The sequence below is a fragment of the Cotesia glomerata genome, linkage group LG7 (genome assembly GCF_020080835.1).
Source record: "Cotesia glomerata isolate CgM1 linkage group LG7, MPM_Cglom_v2.3, whole genome shotgun sequence".
Classification (NCBI taxonomy): Eukaryota; Metazoa; Arthropoda; class Insecta; order Hymenoptera; family Braconidae; genus Cotesia; species Cotesia glomerata.
In genome coordinates, this window is record NC_058164.1 from 9,523,586 (window position 1) to 9,536,778 (window position 13,193).

Consider the following 13,193-nt stretch of genomic DNA (forward strand, 5'->3'; position numbering starts at 1 on the left):
ATTATTATTATTATTATTATTAATTAATTTATATGTTAAAAAATCATAATTATTTGTTTAAATTTTCAAAAATAAAATTACTATAATTTTTATCATCACCTTTTTGTTGTTTTTTTATTTGATTTTTATTTATTTTAAGTTTGTAAGGTATTATTTTGGTGCACACTTAATTGTGGGTCATAATAAAGTACGTTTGTTTTCGTGTATTGAATTTCAGGTACGGAAAGCGGTTGAAAAATTTAGGGCTTAATTTAAGGGGTATATTTCCACAAACATGTCTCACCCACATCAGGACCCTGGGCAACATATACAAACCCCAAGTTAAAAAAGACCTTTCACTTTTAAATGGGTGACAGAGGGTGGCAGTTTATTTTTTATTCCCTTTTATTTTATTTCTTTCTCTTTCTCTTGGTTTTTTAGTCCTGCCTTGGGACACGTTACAGCCCCCCACATGACATGGTATGTACACCATGAACAAATTACTGTGCAAACACTATTTTAAAGTGACGAATTTCGCACGTGTCCCTTAACTCATATCCAATCTGTAAAATGATCCCTAAAAAGTACTTCAAACAAGTCAAAACAAATTTACAGTAACTAATATTTGTCAATTCGATTCAATTCGGTTAAACGACCACGGGACAGTTTCATTTTATAAATTGATAAATTAAATTCAACCAAAGACTCAATACTTCAACAATATTACTATTTTTTAAAAATCAAATGGATATATATGTATAATTTATATAGATGTTTTTTTTATTCTTCTTTACATATATAATATGTATCTTCGAAAAGAAAGAAATAGCGATCGCGTGTTCACTAAAATAACTAACCTAACGGTTCTTGCGGTGAAAGGGGATGAAAGTTGTTAATAATTTGCAAGGTAGAATTTCATTGTGATCGATTTTGCGTCTCTTGTCGATTACATTTAAGCGCATTTTATTTTTTACTATTTTTTTTATTGCCATTATTCAATCGAAAGTAAAGTAAAAAAAGGAAATAATAAAAAAAAAAAAAAATCGTTAAATACCAGCTAAAATAAGAAAATAAAATAAATAAAAACGGAAGAAAATTTTTATTGTAACGACCAGCTAGCAAATGACGATCTCTTCTCCACTTTAACAATATCCTCATCCTTTTTTCACAGCACTATTTCGATAAGACCCTCCTTTATCTCACGCACACAATTCTCAATTTACGCACACGCTGACGCTAAAAAGTTTCACATACCCGGTATTGTACAGAACACGGACCATATAAATAAAAATCAATAATATCTTGCGGTTTCTAAGAGCTTGGAAAAACGTCCAACGTCCCCTTCAACCAATATAAAAGTATTTCGTTATTCTTTAATCTTATCAACAACAAAAAAAAACTTTTCTTCTCTCAACCTTACAATTTTCTTTTTTTAATTAATTAATAAATAATATTTTTTTTTATTATTATTGTTTTACTTGTACACCTTCTCGGTTCTTAAAAGGCTGATATTACTCTTTCTCCTAGCTCTACAAAGCCTTTCAATTTTCATATTGGACCTCAGCACGTCCCACCCAACTATACTTCATTTTTTTTTAATTTTTGCGGCTGTGGACCGACTTGAGCATTCTGTTTTGCATTCGCCCTATTCCTCACCTCTTTCTAGGCTCTGGGGATAGTGACATGGGGAAACCACAAAGAAAACCCATGCCAGTATAGTCGGAGCAGGGCTAAGCTCACGGTAATCGCTAAGAAACTTTTCTTTATCGATTAACGGAACATTAGTTCTCTTTCCTAGCGTACAGAGATCTATGCGCAAGCCAGCGCTGACGAGGCGGTCACCCATCCAAGTATTAACCACAGTAAATGCTGCTTAGCTTGGGTGATCGCCAGAGTCAGGCGCGTGCTGCGTAGCTCTCTGCCTAATTAATAAATAATATTTTCTTTTATAACTAACTTTATCTAATATAGAAAAAAAGATTAATTGTTGAAAGAAAAGGTCTAACCATTAATTTAAAAGATATTTTCCATTTATCAAATCAGAAAAATGTTATCCTTATTAAAAAAGCGAAATAAAAAAATGCATTGAATAATTTTTTCAGATTTTTACAAAAATTTGAGATTTTAATTTGAAAAAAAAAAAAAAAATTATTAGAAAATAAATTTCCGGCTACATATAAGATTTAAAGAGACGAGAATTATCGACTACCCTCTCTCCAAACTGATGATGCTCCTTATTTTTCTTTATATATCAGAGCGGGCAGTCCGGCTCGTCAAACCCAGAGTTTTAGTCGCGGGGGAGAGTGGATTGCAATTATCAAAGTCTCCCCCGTGGTCCTCGTTCGCTTATAACGTTCCCGTAGCGTCTTACCCCGCTTACCTACTTTCATTTCACCACATTTCATATATAGAGATCCCTCAAGCCCCGGCCTCATACCAAGACTCTGGAAAAGCTGGACTTTCTTAAAGCACTGAAACTAACCTTAATATTTTTCTATCGTCAATTTCTTTATTCCCCTTCTGTCCCCCCAACTCTGGACAAACTTGCTCCATCATCTCACACTAACGCAGAAATTTCATCCTTTCATAATAATTTTACCGCCTTCTTTTATTCCCCATTTATCTTATACTTTTTTTATTTTCATTATTTTCTTACTTTCCGTTTCTTCTTTTTCTTACAGTTTACTTTTCTCTAGATTTTTACGGTATACCATCAATCTACACACTTTAACTCGATTTCTTTTCATTTAACTTCAAAAAGTGCTTTAACAACAGTTTAATTTATATATTGATATTTTTTTTATTTTAAAAATAATAAATCTAATTGAAAAATGTGTATTTCTAAAAATATTTTTGCTTTTTAAAAATATGAATTTTTCAATTTTTCATAACGAAAAAATCAGGTCACCCTTAAACTAAACAATTACCATAATTTTTTTTATTTTTCTTTTTATGATAAAAAGTTATAAATTAACAAAGGCCCACAAATGTCAGCTGAATTAACAACAGTAAAATATAATAGCGAAAGATTAGAGAAAAAAATTTAACGGTCTTAAAAGTTACCCTTTTTTTTGAAATATCGCAGGATTTCTTTTACTAATTTTTGGTTTGAAAGAAAAAAAAACATAGTGGCGTAAAGAATAGAATAAAGATTTTTACAGCCACGCGCCAACGGTTTTAGTGTATTGCAACAACAATAAAAGATTTTTCGTAAATTCGGAAACAGAACTACGAAAAAGGGGTTAAAATGATCGCGCGATATGTCCCCGTCCAAGGCAACCCTTTATTTATACAAGGGAGAAACATCATGAGGGTATTGGAAAGATTCTGTGATGTGAGAGGGGTCCTCGAACGATGACGCGAGTTGAGTGAGATAAAAAGAGGGAGAAAGAAAAAAAAAAATAAAAAAAGAAGGATAGTTCAAGAGGGTGGTTTGAATCCCGGAGGGGTAGCCACGAGTTTCATTTCCACGGGTTTCACCCCAAAAATTTCAACTGAATACGAGTGCGTAGCAGTAGCACGAGCCATCGATTGAATTCTACAGTTCTCGCTTACCCTGATTTACACAATATTTTGGAAATCCTTTATATAAGATTTTGAGCGACCCCCTCGTGCACCGGCTTAGCGCGAGTCGATTTCTATTGTTAGCAACACTACTGACACGATCAACGAACAGATGCGATGTTTTCAATCACGCGAGTTTACTGAAAAATAAGTAAAAGATTGCTGAGGGCGAGATGAAAAAACGCGAATTTATCTAAAAAAAAAACATATAACTACAAAAAATGTGTCAAAAACGTAGAATTAGGGTTGGAGTCGGATAAGCTGAATTAACATGCCCTGAATAGCTCTGACCGGCTAGAAATTATTTAACCCCTTTTACATCATTTTTTTTTATTTTATTACTTTGTTTAATTTAATACCCAGCTGCCTGTTTTTGTTTATTTATTTTTTTTTTTTTTTTATTAATTAAAAACATGTTGGACAAATTATCTCTCTACCATTGTCACTCAATATTCAATAAGAAATAATGTTATAAAAAAAGTAAAATATTTAGAAAAATTTGTACATATTTTTCAAAAACACAAACTTCACCAAGGATATGCCTAAAATTTTTTAACAAAATTCAATTTCTTAAAATTTTATTAATTATTTGGATAATTGATTTTTTTTTTAAGAAATTGAATTGTGTTTAAAAATTATCAAGATTACAGTTTACAAAAAATAAAAATAAAAATCTGCCATAAAGTTATATTTTAAGATAATAAACAGAGTTATAGTATAATAATGATAATTGATAATAAATGAGGAAAAATCAAAATTAGTTTATAAATTATAAAATTGTAGCTGATATAAATATATAATATATATTCTGAAGAGAGTTTATATGTATTTCAAATAATATTACATTAAATTTAGTGAGTAAAGTCAAAGTTCTAAATAAAATAAAAAAAACCCACTCGTTTAAAAATAACACTAGAATAAGGGGAATAATTAAGTAAACCAAGGAAATAATAAAATAAATAAATATAAAGATAATTATAATGATAATGATTTTAATAACATCGATGACAAACGAATTATACGTAGATTTACGGACGTGCATTCAAAATGTACATAAAGATACCATCGAGCAAAATGACTATGAAAAAAAAAAAAATAAATAAAATGAAAAAAAATTTATATATAAAAAAATAATAACTTTCATTAATTATTAAATTAATAAAAATAAATGGAGAATTTCTGTAAGCGCTAGTAAAGTTCATGGGATTAATTGACGAAATTGTAAATATTTATTCATGATTGATGATTAAATAAATGGATGAATAAATAAATGAAATGTAGGCAATTATAATGAGAGTATTGACTATGAATATTTAAAATAATAAAATCCAAGAACTGAATTCTTCTAGCGTTGATAAAACTGTGATTTTTATTTTTCTCATGACAATTTTTAAATAATTTTTTCCATTAATTATATCACTTGTTCATTCTTTTTATAAATTAGCGTATTTTTTGTTTTTTTTTAATGTAACATTTAAATTTGTAAGTGAGAAGACGGCAACAAAATCAAAAATTGAAAATCAAAATTAAATTTAAGTACTCTAGTTGTTTAAGAACTTGGAATTTTTGACGTTAGTTTATATATTATGTAAAAAATAATGAATAAAATAAATGAAAACAAAATAAAATTTTGAAATTTATGGATTGTATTGATGATTATTTTAATTTAAAAATTTTTATCATTGCAACAAGGATAATGAATAATAATAATTATTGACTTGTAACAATAATTTTTTTCTCAATTCCTGATAATTACTCATTGATGCGCATTTAGGTAAGTCACATATAAGTAACAATCTTTTAAAAACACAAGTAATTTCCTTCACGGATAGTACGACAATTACTTGACGTCATCTGAACACACGAAGTGAATTACAACTAATAATAGTAACAATGATAATAAAAATATTTTAATAACGTCCTGACGCATTATGTGAGGAAACTAATTTACATCTTGATAATTTACGTAATCATAATTTTTTCTCATATGTATACATTCTAATTCACCTAAGAAACACTTTTTGTGTTTTCGATTCTTCACATATTAATGCTTGACATAACCCAATTGATAAAATACAATATTGTCGTCGGAAGATAAATTCATTAAAAGTAAAAAATATTATGTTGATAAAAATGTAGGACAAGTATTTGTTAAAGATCAAATTATCTGAATATTTATAGCTTTACTTCAGTCGAATAATATTGAGTAAAAAAAAGTAACTATTTTTAAATTCATTAAGATTATCGGAAAATATGAAATTTAATAGGCAACATATATTTTAGTGATTGATAATCGATCGTGTTTATGTAATTTTTTTGACATCAAAGATAAATTTTAAGTACCCCATAAGTGTCTTGACTGTAAGATAATTAAATTACCAGATAATTTACTTATGTGCGTCACGATATATTAATTTTTCGTGTTCGGGGAAACATTTTTGCATTAAAATTTTATTTAAATTAGATTAAAAATACTTGCACTTTATTGATAATATAGCGTTGAAAAATAATATGTAACATCAATTTTAGTAATGATCCTGAAAAAATTTTTTAATATCACCATATCAGACTACGTGTGAAAACAAAGAAATTTTTTTTTTTAGAAATGTCTACTTAAACAAAGATTTTTTATAAGAAGAATATTGCTTCATCATTTCATCAAACGAAAAATAAACTACTTCGGAAAATCAATAAAATAATTTTTATTTCAGTAATTAACATCTCATGCTCAACTTTCTTGTGAGAAGATTAATCAGCTATGCACCCTTTGATGATAATTTTTAATATTAACTTTGATTGAAAAATTATATACGAGTACATATAACCATTCCAGACTTTATATGGGACTACAAAGTATATGGACACCTTCAACAGCAAAAGAAAATACTGTTATAAAGCAAATACTTCATTGAAACAAGAATCAAAATTTTTTTCTGTCTTCTTCTTAATATATTTAATTTTGGCAAAACCATAAGAAAATCATCCCTTGGAATATAACTATGTCGGTTTAACAATTTTTAATTGAGTCATTTTCGTAAATAAACTTTTTTTTCACTGAATATGAATTCTATTTATGAAAATCTTAACAATTAAAAACAAAAAATTGGTAATTATTTACAAGTGAGGTCAACCGCATTTTGCCCTATGTTTGGTCATAGAAATTTGTTTTTTTTTTAATTGTTCGTTTTTTTTATATATTTAAAAAAAAAAAATCTGGAAAACGGTTGACCCTAAAGGCCATCCCTGTAACTTCCCGCTAATTACATACCTGGGCGCTTAAAATGGCATTTATGACGTTTTTGAGCTCTTCGAGCTCAAAAATATAATTCATATGTTATTTCGAACTCTCTGAGCTCATAAAGTAAGCTGTTTGAAGCTTTTGAGTTCTTCGAGCTCAAAAGTCTGATAGAAGTTTAATAAAACAATATTTTTTGAATTTTCAAACTGCAATAATTTTTACGCGGTTGGCAGTATTCCACAAAGTTTTTTAGAATCTATGATATACTTTTGAACACAAACTGATCAAACCAAAAATTTTAGAGAAATTAAAAAAATTCACTTTTTCCGAATTTTTTCGACAACGATAACTCACGAACCAATCAACCGATTTTCACGTTCTTGGTGGAAATCGACGTGATTTTTTAGGCTCTAATAATTATTTCGTTTCATCAAAAACGATCCAAAAAGAAATGTCAAAGCTATGTGAAAAAAACACTTTTTTCGAAATTTTTCGTTTATGATCTCTCGAACGAATCAACCGATTTTGACGGGATTGGTGGCAATCGACGTGGTTTTTTAAACTTAAGAGCTGATTGGTTTTTGGAATTGATCGGTGAAGCCGTTTAAAAGTTATTCCAAAAAACGATTTTTTGAAAATTTTATTTTTGAGATTTCTCAAAATCTAGCGAACCGAATCGATTCAAATTTTTACGAAATTTAATGGCAATGATACTCTTTGGATCGCCACCTATTTTGATCCGATCAGCCGAGCCGTTCAAAAGTTATAAGAGATTTCCACCCCCCCCCTCCACACACACACACACAGCCGCACGGACACTATCGCGGGAATAGTCAAGGAAGCTTCCTGTGACCTTAAAACGTCGAGATCTGATGAAAATTTGATTTTCGCAAAGCGGGGTAAAACCAATAACTTCCCGATTTTTGAAAATTTTCAATTTTCTTAGCGGGAAATTAAAAATATATCAAAAGCATCAAAAAAAGATGAAATGGAAATTTTATCCAAAAATATGAAAGCCAATATTTTTTCCAACTTTTAAAGGCAAAAAAGCTATCAAAATCTTTATTTTTTGCTTTCACAATATTTTTTATTATAAATGCGCCGTAAAAACAAGCAGAATAAAAAAAATTTTTTTAAATGTTAATTTTTTACCTAGTTATGGCCCAAAATGGAGTTGACCCCACTTGTAAATAATTACCAAAAATTTTTTTAAACGGTTCTAGTATTTTTTATGCAAATTTATAATTTAAAAATTATTTCTTCTTAAAATTTCTTGTAATCAAAATATGATATTCAGATACATAATTTGTTATCATCATATTAGTTATCAATATATTAGTCTTATCAATGAGAGGTAACAATTTTATCGAATCATGCATTCGTAAATCACAAAAATACATCAATCAAAGACTTACTAAGTTACAAGAAAGTAAACGAATGAGTTGTACTGATAATTAATTGCTGTATTAAAATTAAAAAAAAAATTGCAAGTTAATAAATCCTTATCACAATAAAAAACCATGTCAGGTAAGTGAAGATTGTAAAAATTCTAATCATGATAAAACACAAAATTAAAATAATTAAAAAAAATCATTACACGCATACATATGTTCTAAGTTTGTTTAAATTTTAACATTGAATGTGCCGAAATGTCCGTGACCTAGTAAAACTTTAGTGTTTGCACCTTGGAAATCGTTTATAAATGGTATCAATATAAAATTTCAATTTTTTTCGCATTAACGTGTCTCTATTCCTTGGCAGAATCACCAAGAATGGATGAAGGAACATTGATCTCAAATGACCTTTAATTTAAATTCTGAAAACGCTCTGCGAATATTTCTTTCGCTTTTGCAGCTAGACTCAATTAAATATTTAAAAATTTATAAATATTATTGATTTTACCCAGAAGACCATTGCCAAATCATTAATAATTGATAATCAAAGAAAAAAATAAATTAAAAAAAATTATTATCTTTATGGCGTGCATATTCTTAGAGACGTCAATTTTAAGAAAATTAAAAAATCCTTCAATTAAAATGAGTTCCGTATAGGTTTACTTGCTGTTTATTATTTTCTGAGTAAAATATGTCAGGTTGACAAGGAAAAATCTATTATTAATTTAATAAGTTTGTATTTTTAACATTTCCGTGTGGTGTTGTTAAGTTTTACAATCTGATAAAGTGGTAATTGTTCGATGAAATTCACAATAAGTAACAAAAGATAAGGCTTATTACACTGATTCAGGTAACATCACCGGATGTTGTTCAACAATAACATAAATCTTTACTTTTCTTAAAAATATCGAGGAATGCACGTTTGATTAGAAAATTTTTATCGATAAGTGTTGCAACCTAAGAGATAACTTGAAGAAATTACGAACAATAAAATTACTGAAATATCACATCATTTTAAATTAAATCTTTTGAGTTAAAAAAAATCTTTTTCTTAATAAAAATGTTTTCAAATTGCTTAATTATGTAGTTATATTTAAATTTACTATTGAACGTCGTGGATAGAATATCGTAACGTGTTCAGACGAGTTCTTGACGCGAGACTAAAGTCTGTGTTTACTATTAGTTACCATTCTTAGAATTTTCTGAGCCAAGTTTAATATACTACCGTAAACTTACGTTAAAATATATTTAATCAGCCAAATAAATTTACAAATATTTGAACATCATAAGAGTAAAAATTGACATAATTTAAGATTGATTACTAAAAACAATTATTTTGCCATACTTAATGCGAAAAAATGAGCCACCTACACTGTAAAAAATTTGCGGAGTAAACGCGGAGTGAATGATTTTTAATTGATTCACTCCCAGTGGGAGTGATATTTACTCCGAGAAGGAGTTAATTTTTATTAATAATAAAATTCACTCCGCATTTACTCCCAAAATAAATGAATTTAGAAATAAATAAATTTTTGTAAAGAAAATATTTTTATAAACCCTTTTTATATTTAATTATTAAAAATTTAATTTATTATTTTTAATAAAATTTCATTTTAATAATTATTATAATGTTTTTATTTTTTTTTTATAAATTAATTATAATTAAAAATTGTCAAAAAAAATATGTATATATATATATATATATATATATATATATATGCAATATATATAAATGCAATGGGCATTCTTCAATAATTAACATTTTTGTAAATATAAGCCCATTCTGATTTTATACTCATCAAGAGCTTTCATTTGAGTACCCACATGCATTTTTGATATATTTTATATATTTCACAAATACCATATATATAAAATATATAAAAAATGTTATGTGGGTACTCAAATGAAAGAACTCGATGAGTGTAACATCGGGATGAGCTTATATCTTTCAAAACTTCAATAATTAAGAAATGACATTGTATCTTGTCAACTAATGATATTTTTAAAGATATAAGCTCATCCCGATGTTATACTCATCAAGACCTTTCATTTGAGTACCCACATCAATTTTTCATATATTTTATATATTTATATATATATATATATATATATATATATATATATATATATATATATATATATATATATATATACTATATATATATATATATATGTATATATGAAAAATGTATCAAAAATGCATGTGGGTACTCAAATGAAAGCTCTTGATGAGTGTAACATCGGAATGAGCTTATATCGTTAAAAACATCATTAGTTAACAAAATACATTATCATTCGTTAATTATTAACATTTTCATAAATATAAGTCCATTATGATTTTATACTCATCGAGACCTTTCATTTGAGTACCCACATGAATTTTTTCATATATCTTATATATATGATATTTATAAAATATATGAAAAATGCATGTGGGTAGTCAAGGTCAACAAAAATTTATAAATAAAAAATCTATTAAATAAACATTTTCTCGTGGACTGAATTGTGAATCTAAACCATTCTGGAATCCACCGGAAGACACACAAAAAATTTCATTAAGATCGGTCCAGCCGTTTAGGAGGAGTTCAGTGATAAACACACGCACAGAAGAAATATATATATATATATATATATATATATATATATATATATATATATATATATATATATATATATGCATATATATATATATATATAATAATAGTATATGTATATATGTATATATATAATATATAAAAATTACTCCGGATTTCTTACAGTGTAGCGGCATTTTCAAAACTAAAAAAAAACAAGAAGAAACGATATTGGACAGTTTTCTTTTAATTATTTGAAGTATTCTTTTATGGAAAATTTTCTCTGTACGAAATGTGAAAAAATAATATTAAGAGGACCCGGTGGTCTAGCGGCCAAAAATTTAAGATATTTTAAAAATTTTTTAAGTATAAGTCCCCTTAAGTATAATTATTAGTTCAATAAATTTTTTGTTTCTTTAAAAAGTTTTATTATGTAGGAAAAACTCCATTCGACTTAAGAAGTCAAATTTTTTGCAAGATTTTAGATTCAGAAGAGTTATTCAGAGTTAATAAAACTTCTTGTAGGAAATTTCTGTGGCTACATAAAGATTTATTCAAAGTTTTTTATTTTATTCTTGTTAAAAGTTTGTGTAAAAAAATGTATAACATGGAAGTTAAAAAAATAAATTGGAAATTAATCAAAAACGAATTTTTATAAATATTTTTGGGCGCTCGTTTGTATAAAATTTAATTATTCTGAAGAGTCTTGATAAAAAAATTATAAAATTAAAGTCATTATAAAATAGTTATTTAATGGAAATGAATGTAATGACACAATTGATAAAACTAATAAAAATTTGAAGTAAAAGAGTCACACTTAATTTAAATAAATAAATAAATATCTATTTGGATTATGAGCAAGTTGTAAATCATAATATATAAGGTGCGATAAAATAAATAGAGAAAACATTTGTAAAATATCAGAATCAGAAATTCTTAAATTATAAATCAGATAGTAGATATTACGATGACGTTAATCAGTCTGCGATACGTTGAATGCTGCTGACATCAGTAGCAATAAAATAGCTATCACACGGATTTACATCGAGGTGAGTAAACAGTTCAACAAATTGTACTCGAGGCATACGTTAAACATATTACTACATACATTTACAACATTTACTACATACATTTACAATTATAACTATAACCATAACTAAATAACAATATATTTGCACTCTGTATAACACTACTATCTACATACGACATAATACTATACAGAGCATTTACAACCGAATCTTATCGTCACACTCAAATGTTTACTCCAATTATTATAGCGTCATAAATGATATTCAAACACAATATTAAAAAAAAAAAAAATATTATCTGAAAATAAATAAATATTATTATTAAATATATATCTCATTATCAGTGGGAAAAATTTTTTTTAAATATTCAAATACTTAACGTATGGTTGGTGTTTTATCAATATTTAACATTTTTATTTATTAAAAACAAAAACAATATAGCTGAGGAACGTAATGATGCGTTTACTTTTCCATAAAAAGTGCATTGAACCTCTAGTTATATGGTACGTAAATTACTTTATAATATAACATTTCAAATTAAGTAAATAATTTCTGTTATTTGTTTAATTGCTGCAGTCTTAATAAAAAATTATTTGTTTAACTTTTTTAATCTGCGGTCGCTTAAAATTTGAATCAAAAATTTTATTTGAAGAACTTGAAATAAAAATTTAAATAAACTATTATTATTATTATTGTTTATTTTTATCAATGGGAAATATGTTTTAGAAGCCTTTTATTTGTGTTTTAATATTTAACATAATTGTAAGACTTATTTAAATTTGTAACTGATAGCAAACCAGTTTCTTTTTATCTGATAAAACGATAAAAAATTTTTTGCGCATAATATTCGAGTGACAATTGATGATTCGTCGATTGTACATTGGCAATAAGAGTGATATATATCATTTAAAAATTGGGATGCTCCGTGTGCTCAAGTACCGTCGTCATAGATAAGTAAACTGTAGATAATCATTTCTATAAAAGTAAACACTTGATCTTAATAATTATTTTTTCTTTCTTCTTCAACGCAATGCATTATTTAAATATATATGTATACAATAAAAAAAGCAATTACGTGTCAGTATAGAATAATCTTGGGCTTATTTAATAAACAAGAGTACATACGTGACTAATATTTTTCACAACGGCAATATTTAATTAAAAAATGCAACAAAGATTTCGCGGATTAAAAATCAATTTAATCGTTGAAATTAATAATAATAGAAAAAAATAAATATATCTAGGTTTTTAATACATAATAATAAAAATATCAAAAATGCATTCTCATTGCTTATTAATTTTACTTAGTAAACAGTAAAATTTCTAACAATGGGAAAATATAATCACTGGAATTATTTTTATCACAGGCATCTTGTGAGTTACATATTTTATGATATTGCAATAAAAATCTGCTACT

At 26.8% G+C, this 13,193-nt stretch overlaps 1 long non-coding RNA gene across 1 annotated transcript in view; it reads right to left on the reverse strand.

Moving 5' to 3' along the window:
* Positions 1 to 12,075, reverse strand: part of LOC123269897 — a 28,196-nt gene extending 16,121 nt beyond the window's left edge. Inside the window, exon 1 of the long non-coding RNA XR_006510496.1 lies at positions 11,792 to 12,075. This is a non-coding gene — a long non-coding RNA (uncharacterized LOC123269897). The remainder of the gene's footprint in view (positions 1 to 11,791) is intronic.
* Positions 12,076 to 13,193: the final 1,118 nt, after the last annotated feature.